The 23047-nt window shown below is 43.6% G+C and overlaps 1 long non-coding RNA gene and 1 other non-coding gene across 3 annotated transcripts in view; both read left to right on the top strand.

Moving 5' to 3' along the window:
• LOC135115949 (uncharacterized) overlaps positions 1-23047 on the top strand; it is a 104099-nt gene that overhangs the window by 19986 nt on the left and 61066 nt on the right. For both annotated transcript variants that reach the window (XR_010276117.1, XR_010276116.1), the window contains exon 2: positions 22658-22790. This is a non-coding gene — a long non-coding RNA (uncharacterized LOC135115949). The remainder of the gene's footprint in view (positions 1-22657; positions 22791-23047) is intronic.
• Trnan-guu (transfer RNA asparagine (anticodon GUU)) lies at positions 4681-4754 on the top strand. The gene has a single exon. It is a non-coding gene; the product is annotated as a tRNA-Asn (tRNA).

Raw genomic sequence — 23047 nt, 5'->3', positions numbered from 1 at the left:
AAGGGAAAGAGAAACGAAAATAGAATACGAGAGAGAACAGAAGGAGAAGGAAACAGAGAGAAGACAATAATGAAACGGAGAAAAGAAAAGAGGAAGAGAAGGAGGCAAAGAATAAAAAAAAGAGGTTATAAGTGACAGAAAAGAGAAAAAAAGGAGGAAAAAAAATTATAGAGTAACGAGGAGGAAAAGAAACAGAATAAAGAAGAAAGCAACAAGAGAACCAGAGGAAAACAGAGAGGGAAAAAGAAGCAGAAAGAAGCGAAAAACAGAGAAAGGCGGACAGAAGGAACAGAAATGAAACAGACTAAAGAGGAATAGGATAAGAAGGAAACAGAGGAAGATGAAAACAGAGAGAAAGACAAGCAGAAGGAATATAAATGAAATAGAATGAAGAGAGAAAGGATAAGGAGGAAACAGAGGGGAAGAGGAAAACGCAGAGAGAGAAGGACAGAGGGTAAGAGAGAGGTCAGAGAGGGAGGAGGCGAGGACAAAGGCCGGGAAGACTGCGGGAGGAGGAGGAGCAGCGCGGAAGGTTAAAGAGGAACAGGTGGTTGAGCGGCGGCCAGGTGAGGTAGACCCGCCCTTTTTTATGTATTATTGGTATGTGTGTGTGTGTGTGTGTGTTGGTTGTTATGATTGTTATTTCTCTTTGTTTGTTTGTTTGTTTTTTGCCTTCCTTTTTTTTGTTCTTCCTTTTTACTTTGTTTTCTTGTTTTTCTTTCTCTTTTTCTTTCTTTTTTTCTTTTTCTCCGTCTTCTTTTTCTTCATCTTCGTCTTCTTCTTCCAAACAAGACAGGCGGCCGCAAAACACTGAAATATCTCGTGTTGTGTTGTGACGTGTTGTACTATTTCGCTCGTAGGAAACACTTAATGACTCTCGATGGCTTTTCAAAAATGTTCCCCTTTCTGAGAACACGGCCAAACAAAACAGACTGCCTCAATACACTGAAATATCCTAACAGCCACCTCATCAATTTATCAACGCCTTTCTTTCTTTCTTTCACGAAGGCAAGGGATAATGGTTTAAAATTTTCATAATACCATTTGTCTCTAATCCCCGAGCGCCACTGGGTAAACATCTTAAGCTCACATAATTTCATTTAATATATAACTCGGCGCCGTCCGTCAGTTTTAAAAGGAAGGCGTTTGTTTGCTCAAGATGCATATTTCACTTCACTTCGGCGTCTTGGTAACACAAATATGCCGTATCACCTCGCTGAAACGGAGAAAATCCTTTGTTTACTGCTTGTAGTCTGCCTCTCTCCCTCCCTAACTTCCTCAGTCCTTCCCTTTCCCTCGTGTGTGTGTGTGTGTGTGTGTGTGTGTGTGTGTGTGTGTGTGCCATCCCTAGAAACTGTGCCACTGGGAAACAAAAACATAGAGATTCAAGGGTCGTTGAGTTAGATGGGCGCGTTGGAGGACAAGACAAGGTTAGGGTGAAGCAGGGGTGAGAGAGGGGTGAGGTTTGAATGAAGCGAGGATGAGGCAGGGGTGAGGCAGGGGTGAGAGAAGGGGGAGGGAAGGGTGAGGGAAGGGTGAGGTAAGAAGACAGGTATCAGGTTAAGATGACATACAGGTAAAGCAGGAATCAGACAGACGGGAAGAAAAAAGAGGAGGAGGAGGAATAGGAGAAAAAGAAAAGACGAAAAAGAAGGAAAGAAGTAAAGAAAAATAAACACAAAAAAGAGAACCAAGCCAGAAAACTAAGACAAACACCAACGCATCCATCGGTAATTAAGCTTTTCACCGCAAACCGAAACGCAGTACAGCCAGCGCCTAAATGGAGACACACTGCCAGACCTCCTAGTGTAGTATTGCGCTCGTTCACTTAACACCTCCAAGCTCAGAATCAACCGGCGGAGGGGGAAAGAGAGCCGATCACAGCTCTGACCTTCACTTCCCCTCACGTTTGCTGCACCCTAGGGATCTGCCTGCGTGATTTTGGGGCCTTTAAATAATCTCTGTGACAAGAGTGACAAGATCCGTCGAGAGGAACAAGGGAGGGAATGAAAATAAAGGCGGGGAAAGTAACTGCCGTACCTCACTTTACATTACCGCTGTGGCACATCCTCCAATGACTTTCCAGCTTCCTTTGTCTCTTATAACTCTGATGAATTGCTTGCTCGTCATTCCTCTTGGTGCGAGCTTCAGTAATCCGTATCTGCGAGTCTTCTATGATTACCACTAGAGGGAGCAGTGGTAGTCATATAGGCGTACAAATAAGGAAGAAAAGCAGAGTTAATATCTCAATAGATGGCTAGATTTTTATTGATCTCAAAAATACAGACTAAATAAAACATAAAAGGAGGAAATTGAATTAGAGATTAAGTTATTTCAGGTTAGCTTAGGTAAGGTGAGGTTAGGTCAGGCATAAACAAAACAACGAAACTTGAGATAGAGAGAGATAGAAGGGGAGGAGAAGAGGGAAGAAGGGGAAGCGAAGCAGGGACTGAGGCTTCGGCAGGGTGATGAAGGGGAGGTCCAGAATCTGCCAAGGCACTCCGCAGGGGAAGGAAAGAACAGTTTAGCAGGGAGAAGAGGAGACAAGGAGGAGTTGGGGGGAAAAAAAGGAAGAGAGAGAGAGAGAGAGAGAGAGAGAGAGAGAGAGAGAGAGAGAGAGAGAGAGAGAGAGAGAGAGAGAGAGAGAGAGAGAGAGACCTGTTGTTTACGATAATGAAAGGGAAAATTTACTGCTGAGTGTGAGAAAAAGTGCCAGAGAGAGAGAGAGAGAGAGAGAGAGAGAGAGAGAGAGAGAGAGAGAGAGAGAGAGAGAGAGAAAGAGACAAAGTAATACAATATTAAAATAACTCGTGTTAGGAAGAGCAAATTTGTAAGTTACGAGGGAGTAATGGCTGAAGAAAACGAGGAGGAGGAAGAAGAGAAGAAGAAGAAGAAGGAGAGAAAGAAAAAGGTAAGGAACTGAAGAAAAAAACTAAAGGAGGATAAGAAAACACGTGATAAAGTAAAAGTAAGAGAGAGATGAAAACGTACGAGTAGACAGGCGGATAAAAAAGAAAAAAAGAAAAAGAAAACGGGGAACAGAACGGAAAATAACAAAATATACAGAGCGAATCACATGCGAAAAGGAGAGCGGGAAGATTAAACTCACTAAAACCGGGTTACGTAAAGTCAGAATTTAATACAGCAAGCTACTACAGGAAAATGCCGCCACGTATATACATAAGTAGCAAGTAAACCCAATATTTTTAAAGCCTGTGTGCCGAACATGTTTCTTGCTAACTTTTAACGCAGTAGATAACGAGGGTGGGGAGGGGGGAAGGGAAATCAGTGGTGGTAGTAGTAGTAGTAGTAGTAGTAGTTGTAGTAATATTAGTAGACAAGTAGCTGGAGAAGAGAATATAAAAAAAAATGCAGCTAGAAGAAGCGAAAAGGAAAAACAAAACATGGAATAAAATAAAACGAAGACGAAAATGAGAACGAGGAAGAAGAGGAAAAGATAAACAAAACAACAAAACCACCAAATACAACAACAAAAAGAACAAACAGAGAGAGAGAGAGAGAGAGAGAGAGAGAGAGAGAGAGAGAGAGAGAGAGGCGCCGCATGATAGCTTGAAGGAGGCGGCGGCAGCGGTGTGGGAGGAGATAAGGCGCAGCTATCACGGGCGCGTCAGGAGCAGGAGGGAGGGTGGACAGGGAACGTCAGGCGCCAAGAATTATCAGCTCTGACGCAGAACAGAGGACTGGGAGGGTTTTTGTGGCGTGTTTGGTTTGTAAGTTGTGTGTTTTTCGGTGTTTTTATGTTTTTCTGGTGTGTGTGTGTGTGTGTGTGTGTGTGAGTGTTGTTTATGTGGCGTGTTTGGTTTCTAAAAGTGTATGTTTTTGGTATGTTTTTGATGTATATATGTATGTTTTTGATGTTTGTGTCTTTTTATGTATGCTTATGTTTCTGGAGGGTGTTGATAAAGAGACAGAAGAGTTGATAGCTGATGGACATCCTCGTGTGTGAGTGTAGCAGGAGCGAGGGTGTTGGAGGAGGGACAGTGCAAAGAGCAACACATCGCGGAGTGAAAGAAAGCCGTGAATGACTGAGGGTAATGCGGAGGGAGGGAAAAAGTGAAGAGGCTGCACATGAAGCGAGTACGTGTTTTCATCTCGACTTCCTTTTGATGAGGGAGATGATTATTATAGATATTACCAGAGAGAGAGAGAGAGAGAGAGAGAGAGAGAGAGAGAGAGAGTCAGAGAGGATGAGTCAGAGTGGGAGAGCGCGGTGGGAACTGAGTGGGAGAGAGAGAAACAGGGAGCAAATGAGACTGAGAGGCTGGCAAGAGGGAGAGAAACGGAGGGAGAGGAAAGGTGAAGGGTGAGCGCGAGGGAGAGAGAAGCAGAGACGAGGAGGGAGAGTGGGAGAGTTGTCCTCACCACCACAGCATATCTGTATCTTTAAGGCTTGATCTTGTAACCTTTGGCCACTTTCATGTTGGGAAGTAAAGTAGCAAAAACTTAACCTAACCTAAACACCCAAAAGCTCGGAAGACAAGAATATCCGGGAGTGTCTTGAACTTTTCACGTCTAGACACTTTTTTCCAATGCTCACTTATTGAATTTTAGTCTCTTTTTATACCAGAGTTTCCTAAATAGTCCCGTTGGCTTTAAAACACAAAATTAACCTCTTACTCTTTTTCTTTTTTCATGGAATCATTAAACTCTGATCGTGAAGCCTCCGTGGCACAATTGGTTAGCGCGTTCGGCTGTTAACCGAAAGGTTGGTGGTTCGAGCCCACCCGGGGGCGAAACTTTTAAACCCTTAAAGATACACATTGAAAAAAAAAAAAAAAAGGAAAAGAAGAAAAGAAAAAAAAAAAAAACATAAGTTGAAAGTTTACGTGAAGTGAAAGCAGACTGTCTGGCGCGCCCTCAGCGGTTGGAGGTTTTCCCGCACCGCTCAGTTGTAATATAAGGAAGGTATAAAAACGAGTGACTCCCTCAGCAGGCGACGTAAACAACTGCCTTTGATCGAGCAGTTCTCGTTAAAAAAAAACTCGGACCACACTTTTCATTCCCTTCGATATTGAAATTGCAACTTTTCCCGTCATAGGTCATCGCGAGTCTGAAAAACATCTCCTCCCACAGTGGCTGATTACCTGGAGAGTGCGTACACGATGATGGAAGACGGAGATGTGCCAACACTTCAGGACTTGTGAGAGGGGAGAGGAGAGCTTCTTGACGTAACGAGAAGATAGTCTGGCGGAGGGGAGGCTCGAGCAGTGAGAATATACAAAAAGGGTCAGGGTCTGCCTGCGAGGGGAAGGGGAGCAACTAGAGGTGAGGAGAAGGTTCAGAAAGGCGAAGGGCGAGGGGCGGCAGGCAGACAGGCGGCCAGGCGGGCGGCTTTACGTGAGGAGGGCAGGAGTAAGGGCGCGAGGGAAGGAAGGAAGGAGGAAAGTACTTTGTTGGGAAGGGAAGGAACAGTCTTTGCGTCTGAACGTCAGCGAAGGGGAGGAGGAAAATTTTGTTATGGAAAGTTTGCACACGCAGGAAATGGAATTAGATAACTGCTGTGTGCTTTCCTTTTTTTCTAGTCCTTTTTTTGTTTTTTTGTTTTTTTATGGTGCGGTGGGCGAGGCGTGGCCGGTGTCCCCTCAAGTTACGACGAAGAATCTAATAAAACTTGCAAGTTACGATAACAGGAGAGTGATGGAGGGAATGCTCGGGGACGACTGAGAGAGAGAGAGAGAGAGAGAGAGAGAGAGAGAGAGAGAGAGAGAGAGAGAGAGAGAGAGAGAGAGAGAATCTATCTGGACGCCTTTCATAACCATCGCCAGAAAAACAAAATAATTTACTGATAATTCCTCTACTTAACTGAAATATCCAATTGAATATGTGTGACTCGACAGAGAGAGAGAGAGAGAGAGAGAGAGAGAGAGAGAGAGAGAGAGAGAGAGAGAGAGAGAGAGAGAGAGAGAGAGAGACACACACTCACACTCACACACACACACACACACACACACACAAACACACACACACACACAGTCTGGTCCAAATGCAAATGTAATTCAGTAGAGACAGGAAGGAAATAAGTGAAATGTGTAGAGTAAAGAAGCTTTGTCGTCGCAACACACCTACACATCATTAGAATTGTGCATCTGTTTGTACATTTATTCATTCATCTGGTAGAACTATTGACTTATCCAACCCCAAGCCCCAACACACTCGGTCTAATGGTGCCTCGTGATAATGACACCCTTATCATACGTGTGGGTTTGAAGGGGGACAATTTTTTCTCTTATTTAATGTTTTAGTTGTAAATGCATGAAAGAATTGAACTGAATTGGTTTGAAATGATTATGTGCCTCGCTAAACTGTACAGGAAAGATTAGCTCTAGTTTGTTTGTCTGGTGAATTAACATTATTGGACTCTCTCTCTCTCTCTCTCTCTCTCTCTCTCTGGTGGTGGGACTCTACAAATCAAAACTAGCGACATCAAAGGCAAGGAAGTCACAACGTATACAGACATCAGATGTTCACTCGTGGTCTGCAAGTGAGGCTGGGAATTAAGTAACTACTCCCTCTCTCCTCCCCTCCGCAGTGTGATAGGCACCTGGCGGGCGAACCTTATCCAACCTTCACTTGATTCCACATTGTTTACGGGGGCGAAGCATTCCACGGGTACTATTGGATGGGAAGTGTTGGGGTTTGTCCGTCACGTTTGTCAGTACGGGCTGCGGGTTATTGCATCATCAGGGGACGCGAGGGTGAGGTGTAGTGAAGGCAGGCGTGCGCTGTGCCGTGCGAAAGGGATTACGTAAGGACTTGTGACAACGGGAGACGTGCTGTGACGTGCGTGGGGCGGCGCGGGGTGACGCTGGGTGGACCTGCCTGCCTGCTGATAAAATGGGTAAGACTTTCCAGGTGCCATACAGTCATTGCCAGTTTCGCAGTCTCTCTCTCTCTCTCTCTCTCTCTCTCTCTCTCTCTCTCTCTCTCTCTCTCTCTCTCTCTCTCTCTCTCATGATTCCATTAAATACGTAAAGAGGAAAGTGGAGCTGATGTTGCCATGTGCCGCGCTTAAAGGTTACAATGCTGCCACGAACATTTTCCAGGGGAAGTGTAACAAAGTATGCAGTTGTGTGCTTTTGTTGTTCGAGTTTTAGTTATTCAGGGTTTATTCATGGCACGATTTTCCTTCACCATTAGTGGCGAGAGTGTTGAGGGCAGAGGTGGGGAGGCTCGCGGCTTGCAGGTCCCCGCGGCCAGCCAGTGACGGCCAGTCAGTCCACTCACTCAACCAGAAAATAACTGAGATTCCAATTAAGCGCCTTAACCCACCTGCTAATGGGTTACATTGAGCTAGTGTTGGCAAGCCCCTCCCGCTCCCGCTCGGCCGCCCCACAGCCCGTCCCTCAGGTCCACCCGCGGCCAGGCCAGTGCGTTGTGCGGCCTGTCCCTCTTGTCACCCTCAGGAAATGCTGCTTAAACGAGTAATATTGAACTGAGCGACGCTGTTGCAGTCGTAATGAACAAGCTCTCCACTGGGTGACAGCAAGTGTCTGCAGTGTGTGTGTGTGTGTGTATGTGTGTGTGTGTGTAGTAGTAGTTTCCTGGACAGCCAACAAACCCAGCAGAATAACATGACGCACCTTCCTCGTCACCCATGCCCCTGACGCCCACACGCGCCCATGGACACCCACACCCATGAAAATATATGAATAAATATTAGATATACGAATAGAGACCCATTTTTCAGCGTTGTTATTGATGATCGGCTAATGGACAGCGTCACAACACACAGCCGGCAGCCAGCGCAGGGGCGTGTTGGGCTCAGCCAGGCGACAACACCGATAAAGGTCACCACCGGCCTCTTCTATTCCGCTTTTGTCGCTTTATTGCGCGTCCAGCCCACATTCTTTTGTTCTTTTCACCCTCGCGTATAAAAAGAAAGAGTGGCTACAATTTTCTCGCCTCTTGGTTACAAAAAATATCTTAAAATTAACTAAATAAAAGTTGTCATACGATACAGTCTGAAATAAAAAAAAATACAGACGAAAACACACAAAACACACACACACAAACAGACACAAACACAAACACACGGGAATACATAAAGACAGATAGCCAATTATTTTTTCCTCCCCCACCCTCCCTGTGTTTGTTTTCCGGGCACCGTTCACTCTCACCTGGGTCACCACCTCCTAGCAAACCATCACCACCACCACCACCACCACCACCACCACCACCACCACTATCGCCAGCCAGCCTATCGATACACGCAAATGTTTCTCTCTGTACACGTTCACACAGCGATCTTTATGCCGCGAGCACCACGATACCACGCACTCTTGCCCCGATCGCCGCGCACGACACAATGTACTGGTGAAAGTAAAGCATTTTTCTGTTGTTGTTGTTGTTGTTGTGTGAATGTGTGTGGGAGTGTGTTTTTCTTTTCTCTCTCTTTCACGTGTAATTTCTTAGTTTCTGGGTGGTGAGAGAGAGAGAGAGAGAGAGAGAGAGAGGAAAGAGAGAGAGAGAGAGAGAGAATCTATAAATAAAAAACTCCGACAGTTAGTATTTCATGACCAGAAAAAAAATAACAAAAAAGTTACAATTTCCTAAAAAGAAGAAAGAAAACGAAGAAGAGAGGAAATAATCTTAAAAAAAAAGAGAGAGAAAAAAGAGAAAATAGAACCAGTAGCAATAAGAGTAATAGTAGCAGTGACAGTAGTAATAGTTATAGCAGCAGTGATGAAAGTAATGATTCCAGAAGTAGTAGTAGTAGTAATGGTTGTAGCAGTGACAGGACTAATGGGGTGACAGTAGTGGCGTTAGTAGCGGTGGCAGTGATGGTGGTGGTGGTTGTGGTGATGGTGAGGCAAGGAAAACTGCATAACTATGGACCAATTTAGGTAATGGGGAAACGCTCTCAAGGGACCAATTCCCGCCTGATGAGATGCTTAAGAAAGGGCGCGAGGGAGAGAGAGAGACGGAAAGGGAAAGGGATGCCGACTTTAATTTGGGATGAAAACACGTTAATTAAGGTAAATGACGCAGGATCTCAGGGAGTCCTTCCGGAAACTCACCGCAAATAAAATGCATTACCCGCCCCCTCCTTCGCGTGTGTGTGTGTGTGTGTGTGTGTGTGTGGTGATTTGTTTAAATAGTCTTTTTAGGGTTTTAAGGGAAGAGTTAAAAGTCATTGTAATTCCTGTTATTATCTATCCTTCCACACGACAATTTACCCAACCATCCATTCACACATCTATCCACACACATATCCAATGAGGAAGGCACAGGTGAAGTTGAAGAGGAGGATAAAGGGAAATGAGAAGGAGAATGAAGAAGAAACAGCAGGAGGAGGAGGAGGAGGAGGAGGAGGAGGAGGAAGAGGAGGAGATTAGGAGGAGGTGGAGGAAAAGGAGGAGGATAACAAGATGAAAAAACAAAAAGTAAATAAAAGAAGGAAAATATGAGGAACAAACATTAACCTGGAACTTGACAATCACAACACACACACACACACACACACACACACACACACACACACACACACACACACACACGGGATGAGAGTGGTTAATACAATTCCGTCTTAATGGGAAGACATCTTGATACAACCTAACCACGTCATGACCGCCAACCTTTATTAGTGTGTCTGTGTGTGTGTGTGTGTGTGTGTGTGTGTGTGTGTGTGTGTGTGTGTATTTTGATTCTCAGGTTGAAGCTTTTCGTTCTTTCTTTTTTTTCATCTTCATTCATCATTTTTTGTCATTTTCCTATTTTTTATTTATATGTTTTTTATTTGATTTTTCCCCTCCTCCTCCTCCTTCTCCTCTCCTCCTTTTTTGTTCATCTTCATGTTCTTGTTCTTCCTCCTCCTTCTTCTATTCATCATCATCATCATCATCATCATCGCGAGTTATACATCTCTTCACAATTAAAAAGGACAAAACTAAGAGAGAGAGAGAGAGAGAGAGAGAGAGAGAGAGAGAGAGAAAGAGAGAGAGAGGGGAAGGGGGAACGAACCACAGAACCACACAACGACGTGAACCATAACCGGAGGAAGCAAGTGAGGCGAGGAGCGACTGGGAAATATTGTGATGACCCGGTGGTCCCTGACAGGCGAATCTTCTGTACTGATGTTGCTGATGTCTCCTGGGAAATAGCCGGGGAGTGAGGTAACCTGGGCTCTCTCTCTCTCTCTCTCTCTCTCTCTCTCTCTCTCTCTCTCTCTCTCTCTCTCTCTCTCTCTCTCTCTCTCTCTTTTGTCGGTTTTATTTCCATTTTTTGTGTTTGAACTTTTTTTTTCATTTTTTCGTCTCGTTTTCTGTCCATTTCTCTCTCTCTCTCTCTCTCTCTCTCTCTCTCTCTCTCTCTCTCTCTCTCTCTCTCTCTCTCTCTCTCTCTCTCTCTCTCTCTCTCTCTCTGTTGTTGTTGATTCTTAATTTACTTATGTTGTCGTTACCGTTCAATTTTATACGCAGCACAAACATGAAAACTATTCGGAATTACCCTTTACAGAGAGAGAGAGAGAGAGAGAGAGAGAGAGAGAGAGAGAGAGAGAGAGAGAGAGAGAGAGAGAGAGAGAGAGAGAGAATTGGCACCAGTAATACCCACTCAGTTTAAGCCATCCTTTCAGACAATTCTTCAGTCTCATCCTGATTTGCATGTTAAGTCGAGGCTGATGCAACTAGGAGTGAGTGTATCTCTGTCTCTCTGTATATCTCTGTCTCTCTCTGTGTCTCTCTCACTTTGTGTCTCTCTCACTCTCTGTCCCTATCTGTCTTACTGTCCCTATCTATCTATCTATCTACCTGTCTACCTGTCTCGCTGTCTTTATTTACCTGTCTGTCTGTATCTCTGTCTCACTGTCAATGTGGCTTTTTTTATCTACCAGTCTTTGTCTCACTCTATCTATCTATCTGCCTTTCACTGTATCTCCCTGTCTTTCTCTGTTTATCTATCTGTCTGAGTCTTTCACTCAATCCACCTACCTACCTGTATCTCAGCGCAGACACACACACACACACACACACACAAACACACACACAAAGACACAGATACCAACATATACACAAGGAAAAAGCTACATAACTCAACCCTTTCTATATTCCTGACTCTCTGTCCGTCTACCTGTGTCCATCTGTCCCTCAGCGCAGGACGGCACACCGAGGCATAGAGAGGACGATAGACAAAGAGCAAGGCTACAGTATTGGGGCCTCGTCAGCAGTATGTAGGTAGGTAAAGAGGGTTGCAATCTCACGTCATCTTTAAGAGTAGGACACAATAATTAATGAGACGCCCAGACATCTGCTCCGGCCATTAGTTTAAGCTCCGTAGCTGAAATAATCGCCCGAGAATTTTTACCTGTGTGCGTGAGAGAGAGAGAGAGAGAGAGAGAGAGAGAGAGAGAGAGAGAGAGAGAGAGAGAGTGAGAGTGAGAGTGACTGTGTGTAAAGACAAAAGGAGGAACATAAGCACGGGAGAGTGATAGAAAGATAAAGAAAAGAAAAAGAATGGATTGGAAGTAGAGAAAACTTGTTAAGACAGATTATTAGCGAGAGAGAGAGAGAGAGAGAGAGAGAGAGAGAGAGAGAGAGAGAGAGAGAGAGAGAGAGAGAGAGAGAGAGAGAGAGAGAGAATATACAACCGTAATACACAGCGAATCATACACTCTTCAGAACTCAAAGGAAATATTTAAACGTCACCAGAACACACCAATCGTTACTCGTCACTCGTTGTATTTCTGTCTGTGAATAAATTATGAATCAAAGGCAGAGAGAGAGAGAGAGAGAGAGAGAGAGAGAGAGAGAGAGAGAGAGGGAGAGGGAGAAACATACAGGGACAGTCTAAAGGGACCATAAAACATATAACTGGACTACAACACTTTATAAATACGGGCAGGACAAATGGCTTTCTACCCCGTGAGTTCCCTGCCACATGTAAACCAATTTCTGCAGTGATATACTTCAGACTGCATTAATTTTAGGTATTATGGAAAAAAAGAAAAAGAAAAAAGCACTTACCACATAAAATACACACTCATATCCTTTTCCTTCACCGTGAACAAACATATTTACAAACACCAATTTCAGCAGGAAGCGCTTACCACATAACATACGTACATTCATATTGGTTTCCTTCGCTAAGAAAAAAAAAAAATATATTAAAGTTATTTTTCACAAGAATATAAAGGTGATATTTTTTCTGCAAGGAGTGACAGCAGAAATGACAGAGGGCGCATAGGACGTGTTAATGGACGGGAGAGGTAAGTAAAGAATTGTGATGTGTAGGATTGTGTAGGATTGTGATGTGACAGCTAATTTCTTTCACGATATATTTTGTATTCGAGTAGTAATAGGAATTATGTATAGGAATGATAGGAGGCGCGAAGGAAGGGTTTATAATGATGGTAATGATGATAAAGACGATGATGAGAGGAAGAAGAGGAAGGGAGTGAAGGAAGAGGAGAAGGATATGCAGAAGGTGATGGTAATAATAGTAATAATAATAATAATAATAATAATAATAATAATAATAATAATAATAATAATAATAATAGCAGCTGCCTTACTGTTCCGGCGTCACATCGCTTCAAAAAGAATTAAAAGTTGATAAAAAATATTTTGAAACTGAAAAGACCTGAAATGAAAAATGAGTAATGTCTGTCAGCATATTTTTATTATCATTATTTTTTTATGCTGAAGTATTGCAGAGTTCAGAGAGAGAGAGAGAGAGAGAGAGAGAGAGAGAGAGAGAGAGAGAGAGAGAGAGAGAGAGAGAGAGAGAGAGAGAGAGAGAGATCAGTGTTACGAGATACTATGTGGGTGTTTGTCTGTATGTCTGTCTGTCTTTCTCTGTGTGTGTGTGTGTGTGTGTGTGTGTGTGTGTGTGTGTGTGTCTCGTATCGTGTTTGTTTTACTTACGTATGCCTTTGTTAGTGTTCCCCCCCACTCTCTCTCTCTCTCTCTCTCTCTCTCTCTCTCTCTCTCTCTCTCTCTCTCTCTCTCTCTCTCTCTCTCTCTCTCTCTCTCTCTCTCTCTCTCTGCAGCCGCTCCATAACAAACACAATTAAAAAAATCTGTATTTAAGCAATATTTACTATGGGCGGTGAGGCGCAAAAAGTACTCCCATCCATCTCTGCGCCCATGTATCGCCCACGTAATTTCGTTCCATTTTTATCCATAACCCTTCTTTTTTTTTTATTTCCACCCATGGACAGTGTTTTATGCTTTTATTCTGCCGGTTTATGTGAGAGCGTGGAGGTTCGGATGCAAGGGAACAACATAAAAAATAAAAAATAAAAAAATTGCTCCCGGTTGCCACAGATGTATAAAAATGTGCGACTGCCTCTCAATGAATGGCTGATGCGACATTGTTAAATATTGTGTTTGCTTCCGCGTCATTTTATTTGCTACTTTTTGGTGTTTTTGTTGCTTTTATTCTTTTTTTTCTCTTTTTTTTTTTTTTTTTTGGCTTTCTGTGCCCCGCTCGCCGCCAGTGAATGTGTTTTTCGTTCGTTCCCGCGAGAATAATAATCGTAATTTGGGATTTGGTGTGATTTTGTTGTTCACTTCTTGTTCCTCCTCCCCTTCCTTTCTCTCTCTCTCTCTCTCTCTCTCTCTCTCTCTCTCTCTCTCTCTCTCTTAGTTTTTCTCCTTCCTTTCTTCCGTCTTTCCTTCTTTCTTTCTTCTCGTACGGTCTTCGCATTGTCTTTTTTTTATTTTGTTATTTTCCTGTTCTTTCTTTTTTTCTTTCTCTTTCTTCTTTCTCTCGTCCTCGTTAACTATCTCATTCTTTCATTTTTGGGGTATTCTCTTATTTCTTCTTTTTTCTTTTTCTTTTTTCTATTTTTTCTTTTTCTTGTCTTTGCTTTTCGTTTGTCTCGTCTTTTTACTGTCTTCATTTTTCTTTTATCTTGTTTTTTTCTCCTTTATTCTTTTTTTTTCCCGTCCTCCTTTCTTTCTTCTCTCTTTCCTTCTATTCTTCTTTCTTCTCTTCCTCCTCCTCTCTTTACTATCTTCACTTCTTTGTTGTTCTCCTGCTGCTTCTTCCCTATTTCTTCTTTTTCTTTATCTCCTTTCTTTCTTTTCTCTCCTCCTCCTCTTTCTCTTCCTCGCCTCGGTATCTTTTTTCTTCTGTATCTCTTTTTCTTTATTATTATCGTACTGTTTCCTCCCCCTTTCTCTCTCTCTTACGTTTTCTCCTTTCTCTTCATTCTCTTCCCTTATTTATTCTCCTGTTGCTCTATTTTTCTCCGTATTCTTCCCATCTCCTCTTTTATCTCCGTTTCATCTTTCTGTTTTCATATATTGTTATTCGATTGTATCTTCTTCCTTCCTCCTTCTTTCGTTTTTCTCTTTTTTCCTTCTTTTAATCCTACACTCCTTCTCTTTCTGTTCTTCCTCTTTCTCCTTTTACTACCTATGCTTCTTCTTTCTCTTCCTACTTCTTTTCTTATTCAACCGCTGCATTGCCTTCCTCCTCCTCCTCCTACTCCTCCTCCTCCTCCTCCTCCTCCTCCTCCTCCAGCCGGAAAAGGGTGTTTCTCTCCCACAATTCTTTTCTTTTTATTTTATTTATGGTGATTAAGAATACATCTTTTGTTATTTATTTATTTTCTTTACCTCGTTTCGGTGTCTTTCTGTCAGTGGCTTGTTTATTTGTCTGTCTGTCTGTCTGTCTCTGTCTGTTTCTGTATCTATTTGTGTCTATTTCTGTCTGCATGTCTCATTATCCGTTTATCTGTTTATTTCTGTGTCTGTCCGTCTGTGTGTCTGTTTCTGTGTCTGTCTATCTGTCTGTGTATATGTGTTTGTCTGTGTTTGTATATCTGTTTTGCTGCTTTCTCTCTCTCTCTCTCTCTCTCTCTCTCTCTCTCTCTCTCTCTCTCTCTCTCTCTCTCTCTCTCTCTCTCTCTCTGCCTGTCTCAGATTTGCTCAACAACTATAATTTCCTTCCTTCGTCGTGAACTGAACTGAAAATCTTGTTGTACGAAACCTTTGGGGAATCTATTTCCGGAAAACCTTTCTCAACTCTTTTCAACTCGCCTCTGAAATACTTAGAAGGAGAAAAGAGAGAGAGAAAAATCACTTAAATATTGCCATTATAAAAGAAGACAATAGAATAAGTTTTTAAGTATCAAAATGGAGCAGAACTAAGTAATATAATAGAACAATAGAAAGAAAGGGTTAAAAAAAGTGGAAATTTAATGCTACGTCACGACTTTCAATCCTTTCCTTTTTCATTCTTAGTTTAGTTTGTAAAGAAATATGGCGTAAGTACTTTTTATGACTAGCAGTTGTTGCATACTTGGTCCTGTTTCTCATTCACTTACCAAGCCAAGCCCTCCAGCTGATCCACCCCCCACCCCCTTCCCTCGCAAGATCCCTAAACTTCTGCCCACAATCCTCGTGTTTATTATGACCCAACACAACACAGGCCTGAAGATAAAGACTGTTTTCATTCTCTCTCTCTCTCTCTCTCTCTCTCTCTCTCTCTCTCTCTCTCTCTCTCTCTCTCTCTCTCTCTCTCTCTCTCTCTCTCTCTCTCTCGGGGAGGGAGAGGGAGAGACCTTGAATTACGAAAGACAAAAATCTGAGCAGTATTGAATTCCACAAGAGAGAAGAATTTTTCCTCTCCCTTGATTTTACTTTGTGTTTTCTTCCATTTATTTTTCTGGTTGCGGTTGCTTTTGTTGTTTACTCTGCAGTGTTGCTAAAAATATATATGATGTTTGGCAGGGAGGGGAAAAAATAGTAACACACGAGGAGAGGAAAGGCAGCATTGTTCAGGCAACAACAACAACAACAACAACAACAACAACTGGTATTTTTATGCTATATCTGCAACAGTTACTACTATAAATATAAAAAGAGGAAGAGAAAGAAGGAAAAAAGAAGAAGAACAAGAACAAAAAACAAGAACAAGAAAAAAAAATAAGACTGCTACTGCTGCTACTACTACTACTGCTACTACTACTACTACTACTACTACTACTACTACTACTACTACTACTACTATAACAACACCGTAGAAAACAAAACAAAAAAAAACAAAGATAATGATAACGATAACGACAATAACAAAAATTATACCAGCAAAAACGCTAACAAACAAACCATAATTAGAAAATATATATATATACTCGTACATCCACACAATCCTTTCTGTCACCATTTGAACACACACACACACACACACACACACACACATTGCTTACCTGGCCTGTGGTGTTCCCCCTTGCCCAACCATTGCCGAGGCCCGCAAGGAATGCTGGTTGAGGTGTCTGGCAGACGCGAAAACCAGGGAGATAGTGTCCATCCATTAGCCAGGGAGGGAAGGCAAGGGAGGGATGGAGAGGGGGGAGCAGGATGGAGATGTTAGGTTAGTAGGGTAATAGGGAGGGACAGAGGAACGAAGGAGGGGTGGTGAGGGGAGATGCAAGGGAGTGGAGAGGTAGGAAAGATATAAGAGGAGAGGAATGGGAGGAATGGAAGCAAGGAAGGATGAATGTAGAAAAGAAAGCAAGTAAAGGAGATGGAATGTAAAGGATAAAGAGGAAGATTAAAATGGATACAAAGGAGGAAAGGAAAGAGTTAGGAAATACATCAGATGGGTGAACAGAGGGAAACAGAAACAGGGAAGGAACGAACGGAAGTAGGAAAAGAAGCAAGAGAGGGAGAAAGAAGGAAGAAAAAATACGTAGATAGGAAAGAATGGAGAGATTAATGAACACTACGAAGAGGAGGAAGGAAGAGAGCAAGACGGAAGATGGCAAGGAAGAAGGAAGAGGAGGAAGAGGAGGAGGAGGAGGAGGAGGAGGAAGAACAGGAATAGAGGAGTAAATGAGGCGCGGGGAAGGTAATGGTTCTATCAAACGCTTCCGGTTCTTGATGCCACCACCACCACCACCACCCACCACCACCACTACCATTACGATCTTAGAAAGTGGTGATGGTGGTGGTGGTTGAAGGACCGTAGGGTTTTTGTGCTGTGCCTCGGGGTAAGATTTACATAGATTTACATAGGACATCAGACTACACAGGCCATTACGGCTGCTGGTCTGCTTCCCTGCCTCCCTCACCTGCCCGCCTAGGTGTGACTCGCTCTTAATTGACGAACGGCGGTGGGACAGGTAACGGAGAGAGAGAGAGAGAGAGAGAGAGAGAGAGAGAGAGAGATTATTATTCAGATGTTGTTATCTCAGTGTTACCAAATTGTCTCAACCAAGTTCGAAACGGCTTCAAATGTTTCGAATGCTCTCTCTCTCTCTCTCTCTCTCTCTCTCTCTCTCTCCTCTCTCTCTCTCTCTCTCTCTCTCTCTCTCTCTCTTTGTGTGTGTGTGTGTGTGTGTGTCGCAAAGGCCTGTCTTTTATTAAACCTCATGTATGATTCATAACGAAAGTGCAAAATTTTACATGCAGTTTACAATAACGATATTGTTATCAGCTCGCTTCTCTCTCTCTCTCTCTCTCTCTCTCTCTTCGTCTCTCTCACTTCTCTCTCTCTCTCTCTCTCTCTCTCGTCTCTCTCTCTCTCTCTCCTTTTTCACATGAGTTTTTTTTTTTTTAATCCGCGGTATGGACAAGTTCACTTCAGTCATCCTTCTTATTGCGCTTCCGAGAATTGGTTCCGGTTTTATGAAAGGAGAGAAAAAAATGGGGAGAGAGAAAAAAGTTCATTGTTCTGTACGTTTTGTGGAAAGATTTGCTTTTATAGTAATTATTTCTTTCGTCTGTGTCTTCCTTTCTACAATGCTTCGTTTGTTTCATTGTCTCATGAACCATATCACTTCTTTTCCTCTCCGTTTTCTTTCGCATCCTCTTTCAACTTCATCTTCTGTTCAACTTGTATTTCATTTACCTGCAAGCGTCGTACACTCATCATCTTCGCAACTGTTACCGAAATTAACATTAAGATCAACATTAATGGTGATGGTAATGGTAATGTTAACGTGCCCTGAAGGAGACGTCGAGGAGGTGGAGTGAGAGCTGTGAGGCGAGAGGAAAGCGACGTGTGCTGTAGGGGGTAATATCGTCAAGTGTTGAGCCAAGGCATCGCAACGTGTCTCCGTTAAGCGTGGCGGAAGACAGTGACCATGAGTACCGTGGTGTTTGGTTTGTCTTATCCTCGTACTAAGCATCAAACCATTTGCTCTATAGAGTACAGTGTGGTTTGACTCGTTCGTGTACGAGTTGGTTTGATCCGCCAGTAGATTATGCATCACTAACACGGCCCTTCATATGGAGGCTTCTACATGCCGATTACTTAATCCACCAAGAATCAGGAGAGGTGGAAGGATGAGTGGAAAAGACATGACTTTCTAGCTCGAGTTTACCTGATTACTTGTTGTTAGAAGCTTTCCTCGTCTTCGGGATTCACTTCATTGGCCTCATTTTCTAACCCCCCACGTCCGTCTCACCCTGCATAGCCTACGAGTACAATGCTTCCAGGTCCGTGACACCAGCACCCCTCCCTCGCCTGCACGCATTCCCTCGCTATTTTCAGCCAGGCCAGGAGCAGTGCAGCAGGAAGCCCCGCCGCTTCCTCGGCGCGGTGGCCAGGAGGCGCGTCACTCAGATAGCAGACGCGTGGGATTCAGAGGAGTGTTTGCTAATCTTTTATCTTATATTTGGTGGATGGATGGAAAATAGTGAGCGACTCTCTGAGGAAAAATAGCAAGCGAGTCTCTTCAACCTTACAGTCTGAGATAAAAGTGTGTTCTGGTTGCCGTCTGGGGCGTGCGACTCCAGGAGCCCTTGAGAGCATGGCAGTCACATTCTTTCTCCTCCTCAAAACTTTTTACCCTTCGGGCTGAGGCGCCTGTGGGTTTGTTTCCTTAGGCCTGGACGGTCCGCCCTCCCGCCCCTGGTGCTGCCCGGTACGCCTGCAATCGAAGGCAAGGTCGATGGTGTGATATACAGCTCGCGCGTGATATACATGAGTATATATTTATATAAACACACGCACACACATTGGTCGCCATGGTGCATCCCTTCCATCAACATCAGCAGCACGCCGGGTGTCATTTGGAGAATGAAATAAATTACAGCCATGGAGGGAATATAAATGTATCTACGCACGTGATATTTCAAGTGTGTTCATGTAATGTGTTCACGTTTCCATTATTGCATACCAGTTTTTATTAATTGTCCCGTACGACTGTCATCCTCTCTTTTTCCAATAGTGCACAAAACGCTGCAAATGTTACGCACGTACAGCGGAGGCTCACTGAAAAAAGTCTCCGCCCCGTCATTTGCCTGTAGCTGGCTCGCCTCAACAGTCACGTCCAAGCGGCGGGACGGAACTTGGCCAAAAATTAACCTTTTCTACCTGAGGCCGTGACGAACAGCGAGGCCTGGAGGACATTCACTGCGGAGGCAAGGGGCGCAGGGAGGGTGGGCGGCGAGGAGCGGTGGTGGGCAAATGAGGGAGGGGATGCGGTGGGTGCAGGGGCGAGGGAGAGCGGTGGGCGAATGAAGGAGTGGTAGCGATGGGTGCAAGGGGTGATGGGAGGTGGTGGGTACATGGGTGAGGGGGGGGTGAGCGGTGGGTGTTGGGGCGAGGGGGAACTGGGCAGGGACAGGAATCACGTTGATACGATCACGTTGTCATGTTAGTCTTTCGGGGATAAAGTCCTGAAATCTGGTTAGTTTTTTAAGTTTAACCACCAAAAAATCTGTAATGTTTAGCACCTTCAGTTATTTTCCCACAAATTTTACAGTTTGATACATTTGGCACTTTCATATTCACGTCATAATTACCTGTGAACACGTACACGATAAAACGCACAAGGAGAATAGTAGTGTTAAAAAGAGAAGAAAATTGTAGAGAATATCGGCAAACCCTCATGACGGTGCTTTATCCGAGGTACGAGTATCATCGGAGCCCTGGAGAGCATTGTAACAGCCAACGACACTACATCATTTCCAGGCCAGGCATCCACCACGAGCCGCGCCACTCGTCACCCTCGACCTGATTACCGAGACATTTTACCCCAGACACAAAGACTCTCACGTCATTATGCCTCGAATTCTGAAACCATTCCTCGCTATAATATGGCTGCTGGGCTGTAATGGAAGTTCCTGGTGGTTTTCGAGAGTGCATGTTCCTAACGGTAGAGACAATACGAATATTTCACTCAAACACCGAAGGACAGACGAGATTTATTTCATCATGAGTCTCAATCGAGTGAACGACAGCGGGTTCTGAGGCTTTGGGATTCTGATGTTGAGAGGCTGTGGGGTTGTGGGGATTGTGACACGGAGCAACACATCAATACTAACGCGGTGCTGAAGGCGTGGAAGGAGAAGTGCGGACACTAGGCATGACAGCAATAGGCCAGAAAGGCGATATACACAACCCGATAAACCAGCACAGGCCGCCATTACGAGCGTGTTTAGAGGCTGCAGCGCTATCGGTGTAGCCGCTGGAGGGGAAATAAACGAACACGAACGCAACGCAAAACATCGCACGCAACACAACACACTGGAAACTGGAAAAAGCGAGTGAGAGAGAAAGGAAAAAAATTGCCTTCATAGTTCAATATCTGCGCTATAAAGTACTACAGCCTTCCCTTTCCATTTTTTATCCTTTTTTTTTAATTTTTCCTTTTTTCTTTCTTTCGCCACTCCTTTCTCCGTACCTATTATTTCCTTCTTTCCCGTTTTCTACCATTGGCTGGCTGTCATTCTTTTCTTCAATATATTGCTCTTCTTTTCTCTCCGCTGAATAAAAAAGAAAAAAAAATGGCAGCATGAAATTCTTAGCAATCTTCAAAAGTTTTCCATTAAAATTGTATAGATATTTCAACCACACAGCATACAACACTACACGCAACATAAACAAAGGCAAGAAGAGACACTCGAGAAACTAAGACCTTACGAACAACACGCATACACGCAACAGAGGGGGAAAGGAACACTAAAAGAACACACGAGACAAGAGGTAGAATCAACACATCACCACTGAAACGCACGGAACATTAACAGAACAACAATCTCTTGGCGCTGGGGCGGATGGTACTTGGGTCAGATAATCCACGAGATAGATCAACCTGGGTGCAAATATGCCTCAGGATGTTTGGTGCTCAAAACGCAGACGACGTGAAGACAGCATGTGGATCCGCACACACCAATATACCGTTTGCCAACCCATCCACTGTTTACTCAATCACAGCCACCCATCCACTCAACCACTCAGCTATATCACCCACTCAATCCACCCACCCTTTGTCGTAACTCAATCCATCTGCACACCGACTCACACTCACCCACCTACCCATCCTACCCATCCAGCCACATACCCAACCTCATCCACCCATCCACCCACCACACACTACCTACAGGGCCACCCGCCCATCCATCCACCCGTCTCCTACCCACTAACCCACCCACAAGCACTCACCAAACCGATCACCTACCAGCCCATCCACCCTGCCATCATCCACTGCACATTACCTACCCATTCAACTGCACAACCATCCACTAATCCATCCACTCATCCATTCATTGTCCACAAGGTGTACTAAGTGGCAGCTTTGTGACTCGTTTCTAATCGGCGGCACACACACACACACACACACACACAGGGCAGGTAGGCACACACACACACACACACACACACTATCCTTGGCGCCGCGTACCGTCCAGTTCCGTCGAGTCCCACGAAGCCCCGTCCCACCTAGCCGCTGGTAAGATAACACTTTCCCGTCCCTCCCCGTCAATATTTAGCATAATTTACAGGATTTTTCATGTGTTTTCAGGTGGTTTCTTAACTCGAGTGTGTAGGAGAAGAAGAAGTGGAAGAGGTGGAGGGGTGAACGGGGCAATGAGGGGGGGTGAAGAGGTGGAGAAGCTACGGAGGAGAGTAGTAAAAAAAACATCTCGGCGCTATATCACCATTCTGTTCTTTTTAATTAAAGGAGTTGGCATTGTTTTGATATTTGATTTATTATTACAAATACATAACAACTTATAATCCATAATAAGATCTAGTCTAGCTGTGTTTTTGTTTCTCGAAATAATAACGAATTCGGCATTCTATTTATTTTAACTTTTTTCTTATTAGCTCGCCTAGGATTGGTTTGGTGTTTTATTATAAGACTTAAAAAATATGAGAAACATATACCAAGTAATAATATCCAATAAAATCTAGTCTATCTCCTCGTATTTTCAAATATAAGGTTAGCCCGTTGCTTGATTTGAAAAATTATTTCTTTTATATGACGAAGAATCTGTGTTTTCCTTATTCATGTGGAAAGTAAAAATTTTTTGTATTAAGAATATGTAATATAATCTAGTGTGGCTGTGTTTTCCTTTTCGATATTAGCATTTATTTGTGGCCCCGTTCGTAAAATTTACAGGTAGTGATTTGGAGTTTTCGTTATTATTACTGGATTCGGTCATCTTTTTATATTTTTGGAATTAGTTAAAGTATATGGCAAGTCAGAAAATGTAGTGCATTCCAGTCTGCGCCTCTTCTTTCTTCTCGCGATTTTCAAAATGAATTACGTTACGTAAATATAAGGGCCGAGACGCACATTTTTCCTGCCTCTCTGCATGTCTGTACTTCAATATTTAGCTTAACTTTCGGCTGTTTCCAGACTGTGACGTGAGGAAAAGCCATAATTAACCAAGAAAATACATAGATAACCTGAAAAATGTTTTTAAATAATTCTTAAATAAATCGATGTTTCCAGCCCCCTTCAGAGCGCCCACCATGAAAACATGACGAGCCCAGACCGAGACCGAGAACTTCCCTTCTGTTTCCCAGTGTCTCTTCGTCAACAGTTCCCTCGATTTCTGGAATTTGAGACTTGCTAAGACAGCTTCGTGAGTACGGTGCCTATAGATTGTTGGGTATATCAGAAAATAAAATAAGAAAATAAAAAAGCTTATCAACGTGCTGATTCTCTCTCTCTCTCTCTCTCTCTCTCTCTCTCTCTCTCTCTCTCTCTCTCTCTCTCTCCCTGTTCCTCCAGGATAGGCTTCGGTTCAGACGCAGTGTTTCTTTTTCCTTCTTTCTTACTTTTCTTTCTCTTTTGCATGTTAATTTGGTGGGTGGGAGTGAGCCTGCTTTTATTCATATT

Source organism: Scylla paramamosain, chromosome 30 (assembly GCF_035594125.1).
Source record: "Scylla paramamosain isolate STU-SP2022 chromosome 30, ASM3559412v1, whole genome shotgun sequence".
Lineage (NCBI taxonomy): Eukaryota > Metazoa > Arthropoda > Malacostraca > Decapoda > Portunidae > Scylla > Scylla paramamosain.
The sequence above is the reverse complement of the archived record's forward strand: the minus strand, read 5'-3'. Positions and strand labels throughout refer to the sequence as shown.